Source organism: Protopterus annectens, chromosome 1.part2 (genome assembly GCF_019279795.1).
Source record: "Protopterus annectens isolate FY-2018-M chromosome 1.part2, PAN1.0, whole genome shotgun sequence".
Classification (NCBI taxonomy): domain Eukaryota; kingdom Metazoa; phylum Chordata; order Ceratodontiformes; family Protopteridae; genus Protopterus; species Protopterus annectens.
This window is the reverse complement of record NC_056727.1, coordinates 123010688-123032936: the sequence shown is the minus strand read 5'-3', so window position 1 is coordinate 123032936 and position 22249 is coordinate 123010688. Positions and strand designations below refer to the sequence as shown.

The window sequence follows — 22249 nt, the reverse complement described above, 5'->3', positions numbered from 1 at the left end:
ATACGCAAAGCTGCTAGACTGACATTGTTCTCTGCAGCTTTTGAACTACCTATTTTTCTGGAAGGTAATGTGGAAAGGGGGTAATGAAAGCCTTTTAGTTTTCACAATTTAAAGGAATTAAGTGGAGGGAAAATGCAGATTGTCAGATGCCATATAAAAAGCTTATGTAAGCTGTGCTGTATTACAGGTATGTAAACTGCATTGTGGAAAAATTGTAGACACTAAAGCTTCATGTAGCAATTGACTCATGTTGGACATGGGTTCATAGGTTAGCACTAGGCTAACTGCCCTTGCGAGCCATTGTAAGCCTAGCCAATTATCCCTTGTGAGACTCCGTTTGGGGGTACGGTGAATACAGCTCAGGGTTGCACCCTATCTTTAGTCTTGCTGTAGCATTCACTTGTTAAGACTAAGACCCTTTCAGAAAGGGAGGACTCTGCAACTTCTTTAAGCCACATATTTGTAATGTTTAGACTCTATGCTCAGCTGTAGTGTGAACCTATGAACACTGAAATTAAGTTTCTCTGCTCATTCCCTTTTTAACGAGTGGAGCACCAGCACACTTGAGTTTAATGCTTCAATTGGCAGGTACATTTCTATTTTTGAGCGCCTTTTCCAAGCTAAAATATTGCCCAAAGGAACGTCCAGCATGGCTGACTGTCCACATTCCTCATTTGTGAGTTCATAATTCAGAAGTTCGTATTGGCTTGGTCATATAATTTTGTGTGGATTTCTATAACTTAGTGTTGGATTAATGCATAGCTACTCCTAAGGTTTGTTTGCTTAATCTATTTAACCCCCTTCTGACTGAAAAGTTGTGGGGGTTACTGCTGTATACAGTGAACACAGAAATTCAGTGTTTCAAAAGTAATTTAGAGCCTGAAAAGCAAAATGTCTTAATGTACAATTCAGTGTCCTAAACCCTGTCCATGAAATATTGACAACATAACTTTGAAAATAGCTACTCAAATTCCCCTTAAATGACCTGTTTGTTTTATTTTGCATTTGTTGACCTGTATAGTCTGACTGGATGCATGTCCATTTTCAGCGGAGACCCGGGGAGAAAAGCTCCAAACATACAGACAAACCTACATACATGCTAAGGGTCTTGCAAAGTAAGAGAGGTTAGGCATTCAGAGGAATGTACAATTTTAATGGGGGGAAAGCTGCAATTGTGCAGATAAAAACGTACATCCCAAGCAACACATAAATAACAGGAAGATTATTGCAAGTAAATATGGTGTGTCCCTCTAGAGGGATCAGCAATTTTAACAGTATGTAGTAGAATATAAAAATAAACAGGTGGATTACAGCAACAATTAATTACAAAGAAATGTACAAAACAAGATTGCCATTGCAAGCATTTGTGAGCAAGAAGCTAGTACATTGCTGTTGAGTTAAGGAGTTGTTATGGGGATTAATCGGGGTAATGTATGGAGTACAAGAACTTGGCCAGCCCATCTACCTTGGGGGCTCATTTTTGGAGATTTGTTTAGTATTTTAATCCCTGCCGAGAAGAGCTGTAACTAGAAAACCGAGCCGAAAGGTCTAATGCTGTCTATACCAACAAGTGTTTTAAATTGTTGAATGACATGACTAGTTGTAGTTCCCATTAAACCATTTCGGCTCTTCCAGCCGTTCTGATAAAGCATTCTTTAAGTAGTGTTATCTAGTCTGTAAGCAATTCCACTCTATTTGTGTTGACATTTTGAGTGAAATTCAGAGTCTGTGTCCTATATCATGGTGACAACAGCATTTTGACACTTCTTAGAGTGGCTAAATATAATTGAGTAAGTATGAACATTGAAGGGTGCCAGTACTGTTAGTAGCTGGGATCGACATTCATTGTATGGTATGGTTTTAATTGGATTGTCAACTGGTCATTAGGGATGACGCTTAAGCAAGTGGTGGGGATGAGCACCGCTAAAATGGCCTCTGTGGGAATACCAGTGTTAGATTGCATTAATTGCTATTGTTTTTAGAACGTCTGAGAATCTTGGCCAGACTTGGGACAGGAGACAAGTTAACACTTAACATGTCTTGTTTTGTAACTAGGTTTTTTTTGTTTGTTTTTGTTAATCTCCTCTCCAGTCATAAAATGTTCCTTTACCACAGGCCTAACATGTAATGTTGCATTAGTTTTTCATCCTGGTTTTAAAAATAATGATGCTGAGGTTGGTATCGAATCATCCTGTCATTTGCACTTAAGAGCTTTCTGGCTGTCCTTGGCCTTTTCGGCACTTGAGTGCATGTGTTTAGTCGCTGCATAGCCAAAGTAGAGAGTAATGGTGTGCTTCACTTGGGACTGACATCTAAGCTCCCCAGAAAAAAACGGACTTGAGAAATTGGAGAGCTGCAAACCTTGACTTGCAATTAGCATTTTTACAAAATTTACAGAGGCTGAATACAGTGGATTCAGAACAGACTCTAGGGCAAGACACATTTCTCATACCTGCCAGCAAAATGCTTCATTCATAAGGCAGTTTTGTTGGAATTGTTGACTTGTAGTGCCATAAGGCTATACCACTTCCATGTTTTGCCTTTTTTTCCCCTCTAGATATATGAGCAAGCAGGTATACAACTGCTATAAAAGCCTGTCAAGGTAAGATGCTGCAGTTATTCTCCATGACTGTGATTGTTTTGAAGCAAGTAGGTTTTCCAGCCCCTCTCTTCCCAATTAGAGGGTGCATTAATTTCCCTTTACTACTTCTGTTTTGTATGTATGACCTGACCACCACCTCAGTATGATCTCCTTGACCTTAGGATTGTCCTACAGAGTGCATCCTGTTGTATATCTCCATTGCCTCAGCTGCTTTTTTTCTTCGTTATCTAGATTTGTGACTTGTAGAAGCACTGGTCATCCCACTTTTGTACACCATTTCAGCTTATTTGGTATTTTATATCGCACTATCCCTGGCTGCAAGTCTTCCTGATGATTATGTATCTTTATTCTTCAACAACAGATGTTATTAACCTTCACTGTTTTATATCTCACTTTTGAGCTTCTGATGTCCAGCATTTGTTGCCATGCCAAGTGGTATTGTCTGTTTAATCCAAGCAAACTGTACCATTAGGCAGAATAGGTACAGTGCCTCTGGCTCACAAGTATTCCGAATTTCATATCTGAATTCAATTTTCATGCCTTTCTTTTTGGTTATTAAAATGTACTTATATTTTTTGCATTTTTTCTCTTGTATGTATAAATCAGCTGCAAACCTATGCACTCAAAAGCCCCAAGTTACTGCATTTAAAAGATAAAGCATATTATAGCCTCAAGTTACTGCATTTAAAAGATTAAGAGACAGATTTTAATTGTCAAAGGCACTTGTTTATATTAAATGTTTCAAGAACGTAGAATAGTAACCATTTTATATCACTGGAAAAGCTCGCACACTTTGCCATAGACTGCTGTGGGGAAACAAATTTCTTTTTCTGGTATTGTTTTCTTGTAATTTGTATTGCTTTGCCTCCTGTTTCTTGTGTATGTGGTATATTTCATTACAGTTTTGTTTTAATTGTATTCTGCTTTCAGTTGCATATTTAAACTAGGGCAGAGAATAGCTGTGTCGAGTCACACACATACCTCTCTACCTCCTTAACACATGAAATCTGAACAAAACAAAAATTAATGGGGGTGGAGGGGCACATTTTAAATATTGCTCTTATAAGCAATGAAAGCCGCTAGAAAAAAGGTTTTGTACTAGCATCTGTTTTCTGAAGGATATGAAGTTTGAAACTTTTTTCATACTGACTTCTATCCTTAGTGGATTTGTCAATGCCAAGTCAAAGAAAAACTTTGTCATTCAGAACTACACAGCAGTGTAGCTGAACAAAATAACAACGCTTTGTTCAAACAGCTGCACATATAGACTTGAGAAATTAACAAAATATCACAGTAGAAATGTAATACTTGGCAATAAGTGTAAAGTGGGACAGCAGTGACCCACACCCATTCCAGAACAGGAGACGAGTAACAATATGAAGGTAATGTTGTCACTATAAAATTAAAACAGTAGCAGCCGATCTGTGATTAGACTGAATTATTATACGGTTTGTGTATTGCACTTAGTCCTTCACTGTGGTACGTGAGCTACCTTAGTATTGTACTTGGTTATTGCACATCCATAAAATAAGCTACTTGATAGGCTAGTTATGTAACGAGAAGTGGTTGAGTGTTTCAACACCTGTTTTTCCCAAGAGTTCAACAGTCTAATGGAGAGCGGAAAGATACCGTTATTTAGCCTGGTGGTCTTACAATGCAGGCTTCTGTATCTCCTGCCTGAGGAGAGGCGAGTGTACAGACCATTAGCAGGATGCGTTGGATCGCTGGAAGTCTTTGGCCCTGTCGATGCATCAACGTTTGTGTAGATCTTCCAGGTGTGTAAAGGTGCCAGTGATTCTTTCTGCCCCTTACAACTCTCTCTTGAGAGCCCTCCGATCCTGATTGTTACAGCTCTCGTACCAGACTAATGTTGGTCAGGACAGTTTCAATGGAGCCCCTGTAAAAGGTCTGAAGTATGGAGCTTGGTAATTTTGCCTTCCTAAGTTTCCTTAGAAAGTGTAAGCGTTGCTGAGCTTTTTGACTGTGCTGGATACATGGACTGATGAACAGACCAAAAATGAGGCAAGAAACTGGACAGTTGAGAGGTATGGTCATGCAACTCCCGCTGTAATGCTGCTGTTTTTTAAACTACTACTGTTTGCCCATTCCTTAATGCTAATTTGAGCATACATTGGCTATTATCAGTAAGCACACAATTATTTTGGGGAAGTCACTCCCCTTCAGCTTTTTAAATTTATTGGCCATCTAACTTTATTCTATGTAGCTAGAATGCCAAGTGCCCGCCCACCCTCCATCCAGTTATCTTGCTGTTTTAAAAAGTAATGGAGTTTTCCTTATTGCTAAAGCTTGTTAGTCACCCCCCCACACGCACGCACACACACACACACACACACACACACACACACACACACACACAGACTTCATATTAACTACTTCATACACACTGCAACTCTTGGGATATTAACCCATTTTTTCCATCTTGCTTTTAAAGTCTGCAACATCTAGTCCAAGACCATCAATTATTGGAGACCCTACATTCTGCTTGTTAGTAGACATCATGGAATTAAGGCTTCATTTTGTCTCCTAGTGAGAGAAGGAGCATAGGGGCATTATTTCCTGGAGACAAACTGATACTGGCTTCGTAGGTGTCATCTTTGAATTTTGCTCCCGGTGAGAGAAGGAACAGAAGGCTTTGCTTTTCTGATTATAGGTAGTGAGTGTTTGTGTGAGGCCTTCCTGATTGGTCTGGTTGCTATTCAAGGCATCTACTGGAAAAAGGTTACACGCCTAAAGACCCCTGCATCATCTGGGGCAAAACTATTAATCACCAACAAGCCTATGGCCTACTTCTCACCTTGGGATTGGTGCTACTGTGTCTCTACTAGCGAGAGAAGCAAAGGGGCATTCTGTCCCAGTAGCGTGAAGCTGTGATGAGACCAGCACTAATAGCCAATTTGGTGACCCCCCCCCCACTATATATTTTTTTTCATTGCTCTGATTAGCTGTTTTAACTTCAGAATATCTCCCTAAATACTTATATCAGGGTCTACTTTAGTTTCCTTTCAATTGTTTGGCAGCGCCATGCACAGGCACCTTAACATTTTTCCTGCAAAAGCACCCTTGAAATGTCAGCAATACCTAGTTGCACATAGGGCAACCAATTTGTAGTGGCAGGCACTGCCCCTAGAGTTGGAAACCAGACACTCCTGACATTCCTTTATATTTTCAGTGCAACTGTCTAATTTATAAAGTGTGTGTTTCCATGGATATGAACTTTCCCACTATTTCTCTTACTGACTTGGTGGATATTGGCTTCCTTGAGGCAATGTAGAAATTGCCTTGTTTGTTGACAAACCAGCTAATTTTCAAACTAATAATGTTACTGGAGGCAAAGCTCTCACATTAATGCACTCCTAATGTCAGTCAGGTTGTTGGTATAAGCTGTACCCATCACACACAGTATAAAGCAGACACTTAGGCCCACATGTGTTGAAGCACTTGAATGTAACCCTTGTAAACCCCAAAAACTAAGTACACATAAATGGCCTCAAGGAGCCACTAACAAATGCACTCCTTCAAAGCACCAACTTCTCGTGGGCCTCCTCTTCTACACATAAATGGCCTCAAGGAGCCACTAACAAATGCACTCCTTCAAAGCACCAACTTGTCGTGGGCCTCTTCTTCTAACCCCATAAGGCAAGCCACCACACACTCCAATATTCTGGTAATTGGAGACTCCATTGGGACACACTGATATCCCTCTCACCAAGCTGAGTTAAGGAGAAAGTCGTGGTCAGTTGCTTATTAGGGGGCCAGGATTCACCACATAACTCGCACATTTAAGTTGGACCCACAAGTACTAGTATGGCTCAGTCATACTTGTCACCTTAGTGCAAGAAATCTGGACAAAGCCAAAAATAATGGGGGGGGGGGTGCAAAAGCCCATAAATAGGGACATATTTTCAATATTGCTCTTATAAACTTGGTAAGTTGCTAAAATAACAGAATTTGTGTTAGCATGCATTTTCTGAAGGATGTGAAGTCAGACTTACAAATGTATCATTATTTAGTGACTTCTTTCCTTGGTGATTTGCCTCAAAACTACACATTGTGAGGAACGGATCAAAAATGAGTTAAAAAATCTGGATATTCTGTGAATGTGGGCAGTTGAGAGGTATGCTGTGGGTGTAAATGACCTGACATACCTCCCTAGACTAGATGAAGAGAGACAGCATGGAGCTCTCTGAATGTGTCCCAGGCTGGAATGACCCTAGCATTGGACCATGCTGCTTTCCCAAGGATTGTCTGCACCTCTCCCTACCAGTCTGAGTATTGGTTAAAATATTGCCCCCCAGTACCTTTCAGGCAATGCCAAACCAAATTTACTTCTGATGTAGTAAATCAGCCATGAAAATCTAGGTGTTACTGCTCAGTGTTAGAGGAAACCCTGCTTCCTACAAGCTCTCGTCCTGGTTCCAAGCATGGCACCAGATTTGTACGCAAGGTTTTCTGGTTGGAGGTTCCTTGCCCTCCTGTAAGACACTGAGCACTTTCTCAGAAAAGTGGTGCCTGAAAGGGATCAAAACCCTCTCACCCACAGTGTCTGTTGGGTCTGTTGGAGTGGGCGAGTGAGGATGGGCGAGAGACCACTTGGTCTGTGTGAGGAGATCAACCAGCAAGGTAATTGTGGTTATTGCCACTGGCCAGATGCATTAAGGGGGAGGGGAACCAGTGCTGGTTTTGCCAAAATGGAATTACTAGCAAGATTTTTGGTCCAGCTGAATCTTTTGCAGGACTCCTGGAATAAGAGGGTAAGCCTAAAGAAACAGCCCCTTGCAAGAAAAGTAATGGAAATCTGTCTTCCATGCCAGATGGCATAGCACTCTGGAACAGAAGAGAGGAAGCTGCTGCTTCAGAGGGGAAGCAAAATGTAACTGAGGAATACCCCCTTCCAGTGTACAATGTCCAGAAACGCACCTCTGTGAAGCATCCATTTGTGAGCCTGTGTTAAGATTGTGCTCTGTTAGTAATCTATACTGCTGCCAGAAGAGTTAACTTGAGAGCCACCTCCAAAGCCTGAAAAGCCATCCTACAGAGGAGGTAAGATTCTGCCTCCCTGCTTGTTGACGTACCTCATCTGTGTACACCTTCAAGGGGCCTGGAAAGAACATGGGGTGAAAAGCATGAAGAGCCAGAATTGGAGCTGTCATCTTTGATATGACCTGGCTTCTGATGGGGTGGGGGCAGAGACCCCAAACTTTCAGGTGACCAAAAGGTAACTTTGAACTGGCTAAGATTTTAGGTGACTGTCCAGTTTTTAGTCACAAAAGAGTATCTAACATTAAGATGATTTTAGAGAGAGGATCCAAACATTCAGAGTTCACTTGTAATTTTACTCCTGGCACTTTACCTGTTTATCCTGTAGATTTGTTAGTGGAACATCTACAATTGTATTTAGGCACAGTAATAGGACCAGCACAGCAAAAGGGCACTATACATGTAAAACTACTAACCTAGTTTATTTAGCTCAATGTACTTCATGTGAACATTTTTACATTGGGGAAAACCATACGTACATTGAACAAACGTATTTACAAACACACTTTGGCCAAAAGGGATACGTCCAATGCTTTGGCCAGACACTCTTTGGAGTGTTCTGTGTTCAAAAAGTTTTCTTTTTCCGTGTTAGGGTAAATAGTGCACCTTTTAGTGGAGATTTTAAAACACATCTAGAGTGTCGCGAAGCGATATGGCAAGACATTATTAACATTAAATGTTTTTTACAGGCACAGAGATTTTAGTATGTTTTTTTAATGGAGGGTTGCATATTTTTTGTATTTGGCAATATACATTTTTTTTGTGCATTTACATACATTTTGTGATCTAAAAGTGTTTTTTTTTTTTAAATGCTTATATCATTGTCTGTTAGTGTAAATTGAGTATACATTATGATTGGTTACCAATTACATGTGGTGATTGACAGGTATATACCTTGTGATATATTTGGGTGTGTTTCTGAAGTTCAGTTGTATTAAATCGAACAAAAACGTTAAATAAGGTTGTGGTGTCCATTTTGTTCCCTCACCAGCAGTGTTCTTAGTTATTTGGTTTGGATTTGTTTTTTTGTGGTTTGGTTATCCTACAGAGGCGGAAGATTCTGCCTCCCTGCTTGTTGACGTACCACATCTGTGTACACCTTCAAGGGGCCTGGAAAGAACATGGGGTGAAAAGCATAAAGAGCCAGAATTGGAGCTATCATCTTTTATATGGCCTGGCTTCTGATGGGGTGGGAGCTCGGGCCCCCCCCCCCCCCCCATTGCTCCTTCTCCTATCCATTGTCTGTTTCAGAGCCGTCGGATCTGAGTAGCCAGGGAGTCAGCGCCGATAGTAATTGCTACTTTGCCGGCCTTACCTTTGAGTTTATCGGGTCAGTTTTCGGATCCGAGCTCTCCGGGGCCATGAGCCAAGCCTTGGATCCGGAGGGGTGAGTGTTTTCATCTCCGATGCGGTCGGAGCGCACTTCCCTTTCGGGTCCGATCGCTTCTGTGCCTATCCACACGTCTGATCCAAGAGGGCTGCTCTCAGATCCCAGGGAGAGCGGTTCACCTTCAGCTTTCTACGTGGTGGAGATGGTCCACTCGAAGGGTTCGAGGTCCCCGGCTCTTGCTACGGATCCACCCGCCATTCCCTCGCAGATGGGCCTGTCTTCCTTCATCCGGCCCCAGGGACAGCCTGCATCTACGCCCCAGCTAGTTCCTGTAGAGGAGCAGGACCCCGTTGGTGAGCCCTCCTCTGACAGTCCCGCCGAGGAGGTCCCTCACAAACGAAAGTGTAAAAGGGAGGCACTTGGACTCCCCCGAAGTCACTCACGGAAGACACTGATTTGGAGGAAGGGGAAGGTTCCCCCAGGTCACCCCCCCCCCCGAGGACATCTCCTTTGGAGACATTATGGAGATGCTGCGCATTAGAGGGGAGTGGTCAGCCCAGAAGCCTTCCTCGGATGAGTCAGTGTTTCTGGAGGCATTTGACACAGGCCCGTCTACCTCTTGAGTGTCCTCTCCAGCCGATCCCCTGCTGGACCTAATTACTACCAGGGCATGGAAGGAGCTGGACACTGTGGAGCCAATCCCTAGGAGACCAGATAAGATCCTTAGCCCCCTGACAGACAAGACAGCGTGGAGTAAAGGTTCCCTGGTAGATGCCATGGTGGTGGCTGCCACCAATAAGGAACTGGCACGGGATAGTTCCTCTGTCCAGCCTCCTGACAAGGAGTCTCGGACGATGGATCTCATCGGAAAGCGGATGTTTGCTTCAGCCACCTTTTCCATAAGGGCACTGAATTACTTGGCACACGTGATTAGGCTTTAGCGGGATCTTATAAAAAGAGTATGCTGGGTCTCCCCCGGAGTCCATGGCGGCCGAGGACAAACTAACTTTCTCGGCTCGCATGGCCACTCTAAAATCAATATCCGACACTTCTATGCAGCTTCTCTCCCATGCCATGGAGGGGGTGGCCAGAGCCAGCGGAGCAGGTATCTCCTTACGGCGTCATGCCTGGCTCCGACTTTGACTTTGCGGAACCCTTCAAGGCATTCTTCGCGAATGCTCCCTTTGACAGTTCTACGCTTTTTGTCAAGACCGTCCGTGATACGCTGCTCCAGAGCGGGAAAGACTGGAAGATGCTGTCTGCCATTGGAATCCGCTTCTCTGGTCCTTTTCCAGGAACCAGAGAGGACAAAAGATGTGGTTCCGGAAGTCTCAGCAGTCCGTTATGCTCCGGACCCTTCGTCCTTTAGAGGCAGGGGAGGACAAGGTGGACGCCAGCCCAGGGGCAGAGGGGAGCTGAAGAATTTCGGGTCAAGGGAACCTTTTTCCGACCGACCTGCGCAGCAACCCTGAGGGTTTGCCCGACTGCTCCTCTCTGGAGGCAGTCGGGGGGGGGGGGCATTTCTCCTAACAACTAGCACATTGGGAGTCAATCACTACAGATCGCTGGGTGCTCTGAATAATATCCAGAGGTTACTCTATCCCCTTCATAAATCTTCCCCCTCAGTTGAGGCGCCTCCCTGATGTTTCACCCAGTCAGAGGGAGGCGGCGGCTTCAGAAATAAAGAAGCTGCTAAGAAAAAAGGCCATCCAGCACCCCCCCCCCCCCCCAGGCCAGTCCAGGTCGGGCAATTACTCCAGGTTCTTTCCGGTGCCAAAAAAAGACTGGGGACTTGAGGCCAATTCTCGACCTGTACATTGAACATGTTCATTGCCAAGGAGAAATTCTGGATGGTCACTCTTCAATCTATTCTCCCCATTCTGCAGGAGAGCGACTGGATGTGCTCCATAGGCCTCAAGGATGCGTACTACCACATTCTCATGGACAGGCGATCCAGGAGGTTTCTCCGCTTTCGGCTGGGGGCCAGTCATCAGTTTAGGGTACTTCCTTTTGGCCTCACCGCAGCCCCCAGGGTGGTCACCAAGGTCATGGCAGTTGTAGCGGCCCACCTGAGACTTTAGGGAATACAAGTCTTTCGGGTCTTTCCTTACCTGGATGACTGGCTCCTCGCCGCTCCCACCAGGCATCAACTATGCTCAGCCAGGGATTGCTTCCAGTTCTTGGCCCGTCAGTTGGGGATCACCATAAATTACAAAAAATCATCCCTTCAGCCTGTTCAGGTCCTGGACTTCATAGGGGCCAGAATAGACGCACTTCAGTCCAAAGGCTTTTTGACAGCAGACCGGCTCCGCAGCTTAACTCTCCAGTCTTAGCACTTCTACAATCTCTGGCCCCATCAATGGAATTAGTCCTGAGAGCCCTAGGGTCCATGGCAGCTGCTATCAACCTTTCACCCCTAGCCCACTTGAACATGAGGGTTCTTCAATGGACCTTACAGGTCCAGTGGTGCATCCTTCGACATCCGTTGGACTTCCCGATTCCCCTCAGCAGAGTTTGCAGGGACTCCCTACTTTGGTGGCTCCATTCCTGAGAGCTTCGGGAAGGGCGACTGTTTTTGATGCCTCTACCCCAAGCTACGGTGACCACGGATGCTTCTCGCCTGGGGTGGGGGGGGGGGCATTGCATGGGCAGAACTGTCCAAGGCACATGGACTCCAATAGTGACAGTTCTGCATATCAGTGTTCTGGAAATGAGGGCAGTGCTTCTAGCGTTGCAGGCTCTCCGTGCCCTTCTTCCTCTGAGGACTATTGCAATTCAGACAGACTTGTCAGTGGTCTGGTACATCAACAAACAGGGGGGGAACCAGGTCTTACCCTCTTTGTCGAGAGGCCATGAGAGTTTGGGAGTGGGCGATATCCACCCACAGTTTTCTGCTAGCAACGCACATTCCGGGTCAGTCCAACATTTTAGCGGACAAGCTGAGTCTAACTATCCTCTCGCCTTACGAGTGGTGTCTGAACCCCTTGGTAGAGAAACAGATCTTCCTCAAATGGGGTCAACCTTGCTGCGATATCTTCGCATCGCCTTCGAACGCAAAGTGCAGTGAGTTTTTCGCTCCAATTCCCCCGCCGGGGGAGAGCCCCAGAAACGTTCTAGTTCATGCTTGGCCATCCGGTCTTCTTATGCTTATCCTCCTCTCCCGTTACTGACAAAATTCTTGCAGAAAGCTCGTTGGTTGGGGAGCAAGCTTATCCTCCTAGCCCCATTCTGACCTCGTCAAACCTGGTTCCTGTACCTACGGTTTCGCCTCATAGCTCCTCCTTGGATCCCATTCCGGATCTGATCTCTCATCCTTCGGGATTGAAAACTCAGAATCTGGACAGCCACAAGCTCACTGCTTGGTTGATCCAGTTCCGTTAGTGGCTAGGACTCCCGGTATCTCATCCACTGTTAAATCAATCCTGGTGGCGGCGCATAAACCTACCAGGAAGGTCTACGACAGTAAATGGAAACGTTTTTCCATCTGGGCCCGACATAGGAATTTGGACCCTTTTACGGCTCCCATTCCAGCAGTACTTGAATTTCTGTCTCACATTTTCCATCAAGGGGCCAGTTCTTCTACTGTGAAGGTTCAAATGGCGGCCATCTCCCACTTCCACATCGGGGGCAATCTTGGGCCCTTGGCTTCCACTAAGATCTGTAAGACTTTCTTAAAGGGCACCTTTCTTTTAAGACCTCCTGTCAAGAATGCGGTTCTTCCTTGGGACCTAACCTTAGTTCTTCAGGCTCTAACTGGTCCACCCTTTGAGCGTGCGGCTTCTGTTGACTTAAAGTTCTTGTCTTGGAAAACTGTCTTCTTAATTGCTGTTACGTCAGCTAGAAGGGTATCTGAATTTCAGGCCCTTTGTACTAAACCCCCATATCTTGTCTTCCATAAGGACAAGAATATCTCTCAGGACTAATCCTTCCTTCTTACCTAAAGTGGCTTCCGAGGCCAATATCAACCAATCCATTAATTTGATAGTTTTCTTCCCTAACTATCAGAACAAAGGGGAGCACAGACTGCACTCATGTGCATAGACAATTGTGCTTTTACTTGCACAGGACGGCTGCCTCTCGAAAGTCGGAACAGCTCTTTGTTTCATTTGCTAAGCCATCCTTGGGTATACCAGTAACGAAGGTGGCTCTAGCTAGATGGATATCCGAATGCATCTTGCTTACGTACAAAATTTCTGGTCTGCCGGAGCCCTTGGGGGTTCATGCTCATTCTACCCGTTCTATGGCTACCTCTGCTGCATTTTGGTAGAGTTCCCTTAGATGACGACAGTTCTGCGGCTTCTCATACCTTTTATTTCGCATTATAAATTAGATCCGATATCCAGAGGGAGGGCAGCCTTTGGCTCTGCAGTGCTCTGGAATATTCTTCCGTGAGGACCTCCCAAGTTTTTTGGTAGCTAGGGACTCTGTCCCACAGGTTGCTGATCAGATGAAGTTAATTACTTCAGATAAAGAAGTTATGTACTCACCATAACGTTCCATCTGAGTAGATAACTTCATTTGTCAGCAACCAACCCCCCCCCCCTTCCCCCTAACCTGTTTTTTCGTTACCTGAAGGATAGAATGTTTCAATTCTGGTGTGCATCAGGTTAGGGTGTTTAGGTATTGTTTGCCCAATTACTAGACAATATCAAGACAAACTCAATAAGGGGAGAAGCTGAGAGCTCTGGTCTCTAGCTTGGAAAGCTGCCGGCTCAGATCCAGGACGGATCCGATAACCCACAGGTTGCTGACAAATGAAGTTACCTACTCTGATGGAACGTTATGGTGAGTACATAACTTCTTTTTTTCTGGCACTTCAGACTTGTGTACTGTTCATAGTTGCTTGACTCATTTTATATCCTTGCTGGCTGACTTCAGAGTTGTGCGCTGTTATTTTTGCTTCACTGTATAGTTTTTCAGATCTCTGCTGAAGGTGCGTTTCCCCTACCCACTCTCTCTATTCCTGTCTTGTTTAAATTTGGAGGCTTTTGCAGTTGCCCACCCCCACTGTAGATTTGATCTGGGACACTTCCCCCAGTCCCATCTTTTTACGTCATTCCGCCTAATAGACTCCTTCTGCATTTGTTTTTAGTCATTTTTATTTTAATTTCATTTTTTTTTTTTTTTTTAAACTGGTCTAACATTGCTACATAAAGTGTGCTAGCTTGCACTGCATTTGAATTGTTACTGCTGTTTTAGCTACTTTTCTGTATAAAAAAAATCTAAGCCTGTTTTCCTACCGTTCCTGTAACTAGTGTAGTTCAGATTTGCTGTATCCAGGACTGTGTGTAAGCTTCTAAGCGTGCCCCCCCCCCCCCCAAGCTTTCTGTGTTGGAGGGAAGCCTAACTTATCAGTGGGAGTGGTAAGCTCTAGGTAACCACCACATAAGAAGTTGTTCTGGCCCAGAAATTGTAGTTATTGGCCGTTTGGGCAGTTTTTCCATCTCTGTCAACTTTTTGATTTTAAAAGCCCGCATTTGCAGTTTCCCCCATTTCCTGTAACTAGTTTAGTCCAGATACAGATTCTTAGTTTTAGCACTTGAATTTGCTTATTCATGATCAGCACTTGTTCAGAACTTGTAAGCACTAAATAAGCTACTAATTACTACAGCACTCAACCTTCCTCATTACCTAGAGGAAAACAGTTTTGGTACTTTCCTCACTTGCTTAGAGAAAAACCGCTCTTGTACTCACTTTCCTCACTTATCCAGAGAAAAAGTTTTTTATTTGGGCATGTCCAAGGGTCAGCTCCCAGTGTTCTCTTGCAGTTTCCATTTCCTGTAACTAAGTTAGTTTCAGAGATACAGATTCTTAGTAGCACTTGAAGAACTTGTAAGCACTAAATAAGCTACTAATTACTACAGCACTCAACCTTCCTCATTACCTAGAGGAAAACAGTTTTGGTACTTTCCTCACTTGCTTAGAGAAAAACCGCTCTTGTACTCACTTTCCTCACTTATCCAGAGAAAAAGTTTTTTATTTGGGCATGTCCAAGGGTCAGCTCCCAGTGTTCTCTGTTGTCTATCTGATGGATCTGGGCATCTTGGGGCAATGTAGAAATTGCCTCATGTACACAAGACAACCCTCTCCTCCTACCCAACACTACAACCTGTGAGAGATGCACTTATCTAGCCAAACTGGAGGTAAAGCTCTCTCCAACCAAGACTGAACTTGACAGTTGAGGAGAAGGCAACACTTGCACCACACTCATCACATAGCCTCACTAAATCTACACCACCAAAATCCACACACAGAAACACAAAAACATTCGCAGAGGCTCTCCATAATAATCTGCTCAAGCAACAGAGACCTCCAAAGCAGAAATGCAAGCAACTTCCACCCCCCCCAACACAACCCAAATGACACACGACCCGCAGACTAGTGTGCCACTCAACCACAGCCAATAAGGCAAAACGTACCCAATACACTAGTCATAGGTGACCCTATAGTCGGGCACACTGATGCCCCACTCACCAGGCTAAACAAGGAGAAGGTTACTGTCAGGTGCCAGGATCTGCCACCTAACCCACGCACTCTGGTCATTCCACAAAAAGTACAAATATAACTGTCATTCTCCATGTTGGTGTGAACAACCTGAGATGTACCTCCCTGGACTACATGGAAGAGCTCTCCGATCTTGTAGCCCAGGCAGGTATGACCCTAGCCCTGAGTAGCATTCTGCCATCACCCAGAATGATACCGCAGTACAAGGACAAAATGACTTCAACAATTGGCTAAGCTTATGGTGTCCTTCTAAAGGGATCTTGTATCTGTCTGCCTGGGATGACATGGTCGACAGACCATAATGCTTTGCCAGAGATGGCCTGCACATGTCACCCCTGGGATTCTGGATACTGGCTAAGGTTCTTGCCGCCCTTATAGTGCCTTTTTTAGCCAAGGTTCAAATGACAAATTCACCACCGTGACCGGAACAGGCAAGCAAAAACTGAGGGTGATGCTACTCAATACTAGAAGTCTAAATCTCAAAATGCACTCACTCGAGGCGCTCCTTAAAATGGAGAACATCTATATCGGCCATGTAACCTGGACCGGAACACCAAAGGCGGAGGTGTCCATATTCATTAAGGATATCCACACCTCTAGGGGTTAGTTGCTCAGCATAATGCATCTAAGGTTATCCAAGTGCAACTAACTCTGGGCAAAACTGCAATCCAAATTGTAGCTTGCTGCAAATCCCCCCACCATTCCCAGGATTCCCACTCCTCTTTTTCTTGATGTACTGGAAAATATTAGGGTTTAACCAAACACCCTAATAATGGGCGATTTCAACTACCCCACCATTAACGGGGAAAACTACTCCTGTACCAACTTCTTCGCTCAACGCTTTCTGGAATTTATAAACTCCAATGCCCTGGATCAACTTCTCCACAACCCCACCAGGGGCAACAATATCCTAGATCTAGTCATTACCAACATGAGTGACCAGCGTTCCACATCTGAAGTAAACGCCTCATTGATCCCATCCGACCATAAGCTAATCACCCTAGATATCCACATCCTGCCCCCACCCCCATTAAGGAAACCACGGTAAATTTCTCCAGAGCCAACTTCATGCTTCTTAAGACAGAAGTGGTGAACTTCATGACACCCATGGACAATACAGTTACGACTACTGAATCCTACACAGTTGCACTTTATGTACATACACGAGTGCATGGATCGTGCTGTCCTCCCAAAAAAAGGAAGTCAATCTGGTGGTCCCCTGCCATAAACAAGCTGTACAACAGAAGGAAGAAACAGTTGCAAAAGAGAGTAAAATCCCATGAACCTATGAGTGGAGGAGCTCCCTGGTCAGCCTCAATAAGAAGCTGCAGTCCCTCATAAAATCCTCCAAAGCTAGTTACGAAAACAAAATTGCCACTGATTCTGAAGACAACCACAAAGCATTCTATAGCTATGTCAAGAATCTCAATGGCAAGACTCTGATCTGCTCTGAGTTACAGCACAATGGCACTAAATATACAGACCCAACTGATATTGCCAACATCCTGGCAGGTGGGTTCAATGCTAACCTTACCCCCCTAGCCCCATCTCTATACCGGAAGAATTCAAAGTTCCTGTAATCATGGCTGCACAGGTAAAAACCACACACTCCAAAGCCAAGAACACATTATCTATGGGACCAGACAACATCCCAGGCTACGTTCTATACGAACTGGCACCCCACCTAAGTACCATGTTCAATCATAGCCTCACCTCAGGCTTTATGTCCACTGAATGGCGCACAGCGACAGTTATCCCACTCCACAAAGGGGGAGCCACCACGGACCCCAGAAACTACTGCCCCATTAGCCTGACAAGCCTGGTCTGCAAGGCCATGGAACTTATAAACAAAGACATTGGTAATCTCCAAACTGGGACCCCACCCAATTCGGGTTTGTAAAAGGCAGATCATGTCTCCTAAACCTGATAGACTTCTTCTTTGAATCCGTTACCAAAGCCGTAGACGAGGGTAAGGTGATTCACACAGCCTGTCTAGATCTTGCCAAGGCTTTCGATACCATCCCCCACTCTGGAATTATAGATTAAACTCACTAAACAAGGTATAAATCTCTTGTCACAAGATGGGTTGCCAACTTGGCTCACTGACAGAACCCACACTGTGTAAGTAGCAGACTCCAAATCCGACTTCAGAACAAGTGGAGTACCACAGGGTTCAGTCCTGGGTCCTCTCCTGTTTGGTATCTACACAGATCTTTGGCTAATGAAGTTTGCAGATAACTGCAAACTAGGAGCCATAATCAAAACTCCTAATGATGTGGACATCCTACAAAAAGGCTTCACTGAGACAGATGCCTGGTGTCAAAGCCATGGCCTCAAGCTCAATGCCAAAAAAGTGCATTGTCATCCCCTTTGGTAAAAACGCTGTACCTGTGAACTACAACATAAGCGGTAGTATACTTGACACCGAAAGTGTGATGAGACCTTGGGAACACAGGTGGACAGTCTCTCCTTTGATAGTCACATCGCCACAGTAGTCAGGAAATCCTTCTACGTGGCACGCCTCATCACAAAAGGTTTCTCATCCCGAAAAAGAGGTCATTGTTCCCCTCTACTCATCACTTATTAGACCCATTGTAGAGTACAACGCCCCTTTTGGTATGTACCTCACAAGACATCTGCAACAATTGGAAAGGCCGCAGAAATACCTCACACAGAGGATTACCGGCCTCAAACAGATGCCCTACGCAGACAGTCTCAAAAAAAAAAAAACTCAAGCTTTACTCTGTTGCGTCTCGCCTACTCAGAGGTGATCTCTACCTATCATACAAAGTTATGTCAACCCCAGAGCTGTTGGACATGCTCCACTTAAAGAAATCCCAAACCCTCCGAGCTACACACTCTAGGGACCTTAACCTTGTCACCACAATAAACAGAACATGCCGGAGGGATAGATTCCTGTCTCAGACTTCCCATACTCTGGAGTAAACTACCTATCTATGTCAAACAAAGCTCCTCATTAGCACTCTTCAAGAAAAATCTTGATGATTGGATGGGAAATAGGAAATTCACCCCGGGGTTCACTTCTGTGGCTCTGCTTGACAGTGGCATAGGAAAATAATTTTCTTGGGTGGCAAAAGCCAGGTTACCTTTTTGGCTGGGCTTGTATAGGCCCTCAGGCCAATAGTCTAGTACCTACCTATGAGATGCCAGTTTGGCAGACCAAGTGAAAGCTGAAGGGACAAAGGGTATGTGTGGGGAGGGGGCAGATTGTCAAAGAGAAGCTGGCGTATCCGATAAAGGAGGCTTTTGAGCCACAGAAAACTAAGCTTCCTGCTCCTTGGAGGCCTGGCAGGGTTGCCTGTGAACAAAAGCAGAACGGGTCAGCAGTGGTCCCCAGAAGATGGATGTTATCCAAGGGACCATCCAACAACTTGGCCTTAATGTTCTCGGAGACTGGAGATGAAGCCAAGAATAGCTTTTCATGACAGAGCCAAAAGCCGCAGACCTGGAAGAGGCATCAGCAGCAGCATGGCTACAGTTAATGGTGGCAAGCCACTTGTGAAGCAGAACCTAAAATAGATCAGGGCAAAGGATTTGCCTTCAGAATAGGGGAGATCAGAAATAACTTGACATGCTCTGGCTTATTTGGTTATGAGGTCTGGTAATTAACAGCCCTAAAGGCCAAAGTAGAAGCATTGTAAACTTTTATTAGTAATCCTCTCCATTGCCTTACTAGCATTACCAGACCAGAAGGCAAAATTTTGGAAGAGGGCAAGAGCTTAGGTTTGTCGGAGACTGGCACCAAAGCAGGATCGACAGAAGGAAGTTTAAAAATTGGCAGTCCTCAGGTTCTGTAAGGTTCCTATCGAGTTTCTTAGGGGTAGGAGGCTGAGAATCGGGAGACTTGGCAGCAGCAATGAAAGTGTCTAACAAGGCAGTCAACGTAGAAGGAACTGATGGTTTAGTAGTATTCATCTGGCGCAGCTCCATAATATCGTCTGTGAATGTCAGCCAGTTAAGAGGATTCCCACTTAAAGTATTGCATCACCCTAATAATTGTCCCCAAAGGACATTTCCTCAAAAAGGAGACTCTGGGCTAACAAACTCCATCAGAACCGTAAGCCAAATGCAAAGGCATCAGGAAGAATAGGTCAAAAAAAACCTCGGACAGAGTCCTTATCCAAGGAATCTGGTTCATCAAGCCATTTAGAAGGGGTAGAGGTCCAAGGAGGATCGGGTACTGAAATGCATTGAGGATGCCTTAGGGTCATGAAGGCAGAAAAACACTACGTAAACTCTTGCCTTTCCCTTTTGAGGATCCTTAGAATGGACCAAAACATGCTTCATTTTTGTCCTTTTCTTGAAAGGGACGTCTGCCCTAACAAGTACCAGAGGTTCCGACCCTTGGCAAGACTCATAAGAGAACCCAGAACCTCCTCCCTGACAAGTATCTGCAAGAAACCTGTAGGGCCCTCCGAGATAATAAACTACTGTTCATCCTAGACTTCTAGAGCGCATCAAGACTGATCCATGCCTGCCTCCAACGGGGGTCATGGCAGAGGAATCTGATGGTAGATGCCGAATTACCTACAGAACTATTAACACTTGTCGAAGGATGTCTGGAGAATGGATAGTTAAAGAATTGTCCAAGACTCTTGGCCTTTCTTTCCTAGCATGAGTCTCTTAGGAGTTAAAGGATTCTGCCATAGTACCCTGGGCTAACTGTAAGCCTTTGGTTTTCAAGATAAATGGCTAGAGTCTTGGACACAAGCACCTTACAGGTTCTACAAGAGGTATGGTCGTGGGGGAGCCCCCAGAAAGACAGTTTGTGACTATCCTTGTGGGGAATCTGCCTCCAACACAGACATTTTCCATTCCTGGATGACATTAACTCTAGGTAACAAAATTTTAAGATAAGACCAAGGAAAGAAAGCAACCAACCCTAGTGTGGGACTTATTGGCAGCATACAAAGTCATTAGGCTTTGATATACTGGCTGGGCGTCCGGGTACCGGGGGGGGGGGGTCCCTTCTGTTTTAGAATACTGTAACAAGTGTTGTAGAAAGATATCCTGTAATGCTCAAGCTTACTAGAAATGCCATCCAAACTGGATGCCATATTCATAGGCAACTTTAATCAGTCCACTATTAACTGGGAATCGTATACAGCACCAGACATGCAGGCACACAATCCTAAATTTTGTAAACAAACGCCCTAGACCAAATTGTCTGTACACCAACCAGGAACGCAAACATACTGGATCTAGTCCTCACTAATATGGGAGAGTGCTGCATAAACCCCCTTGTGTAATGTCCTTCTGGTAAGGTTGGATCATAAAACTGTCTCCTTGAGTTAAACCTGCAGCCCGCCCTTGCCAACACGGGAATGTTAAGGAACTTCTTTAATAGTAGGAAGTTGGCCTTAATCTGACAAAATGTCAAACTCCTATAAACCCTGAGAACACTGCTGGCCTGTATGAAACTGTTCACAGAAATGCTGTAAAAGTATGCAAGTACCCACCAGGAAAAAATACAGAACTAACACACATATAAAACACCTTGGTGGAATCTCAACGCTAGTAGCCTGCATAACAGAGGGAAGAAGATCATGGCAAAAAACAGGAGGTGTGGAGCCCAGCAGGATAAAAGCATTCTTATCAAACTAAACCAAAAAAAAAAAAACTCTTGACAGTCTACCATAGCCAAATTTGATGGTAAATTTTGGTTTTCCAGGCCAAGGACAACAGTAAGACATTATTTAGCAGTGTCCACAACCCCAAAAGTAATGCATAATGGAGCCACCTGTAAGTCAGAAGATATAGCAACGTACTGGTAAACTTTCTCTTCCACCCTAGGAAGCACCATAAAACATGGATCTCCTTACTGTCACAAGGGGACAGGTCCTCAGTTCTCCAAGGCCAAGAACACTCCATTGATGGGCCCCAACAATATCCCAGGATGCCTTCTATATCGGGCCTTCTGGAATCTGTTTAACTTTAGCCTCCAAATAAGCTTTTTGCGTCATGAATGGTGAACAGCAGCAGTCATTTCCCTGCACAAAGGTGAGCTGTCTACAGGCACTGAAACTACATACCCATAAGTTTCGCTATTCTCCTGTGCAAAATATTGGAAATTATCACTAATGACATGTCGGTTTAGTTAGCCACTGACTCAGGCTCACAGGCATGACTCAGGAAGTTGAGTCCATCTCTACAGAAAGGGAAATCACTGGGACTGCTGTTCTCCAGGAAAGATCTGACATAGACGTAACTTGTCAGAACCATGAACTAAAACTAAATGCCAAGAAATGCAAAATAGTATCTTTTGGCAAGCCCTGCACATCCAACAGTTGGAATGTCCACACAGGTTCCTCTTAAAAATACAGCGTGAAAGTAACATCCTGTGCATACTTCCTCAAACCCCCTATCCCTGTATCCTCCCCTCAACGGCCTGTAGACGTATGCCTCACATACAAGGCATTATCGTACCTCACTCTGACACACCACCTCTATATCCACAAAACCACCAGCACCAGAATTACCCATTCTAGAGATATAAGTATTGCCTGTGATACAGATAGGACCTGCTGGAGAGATGGGTATGTATGCAAGAGACTATGCCTTTTCTGTAACAGGCTTCCCATCCGTGTGAATCAGTGGTCCCTAACCCAATTGAAGTGTAACTTGGACAGTTGGATGGGAAACGGGACATTGATCCCTGGTTTGGCATGTGTGTTGCAAAAGGATACAGGCTCCCAAGACCCTGCTTATAAATGTTTAATCTCCCATGCCCCTAC

At 44.7% G+C, this 22249-nt stretch overlaps 1 protein-coding gene across 1 annotated transcript in view; it reads left to right on the top strand.

The window, feature by feature from the left end:
- The window catches only part of RPS27A (ribosomal protein S27a), a 49226-nt gene that overhangs the window by 4344 nt on the left and 22633 nt on the right, over positions 1–22249 (top strand). The gene's annotated exons all lie outside the window — the stretch shown is intronic.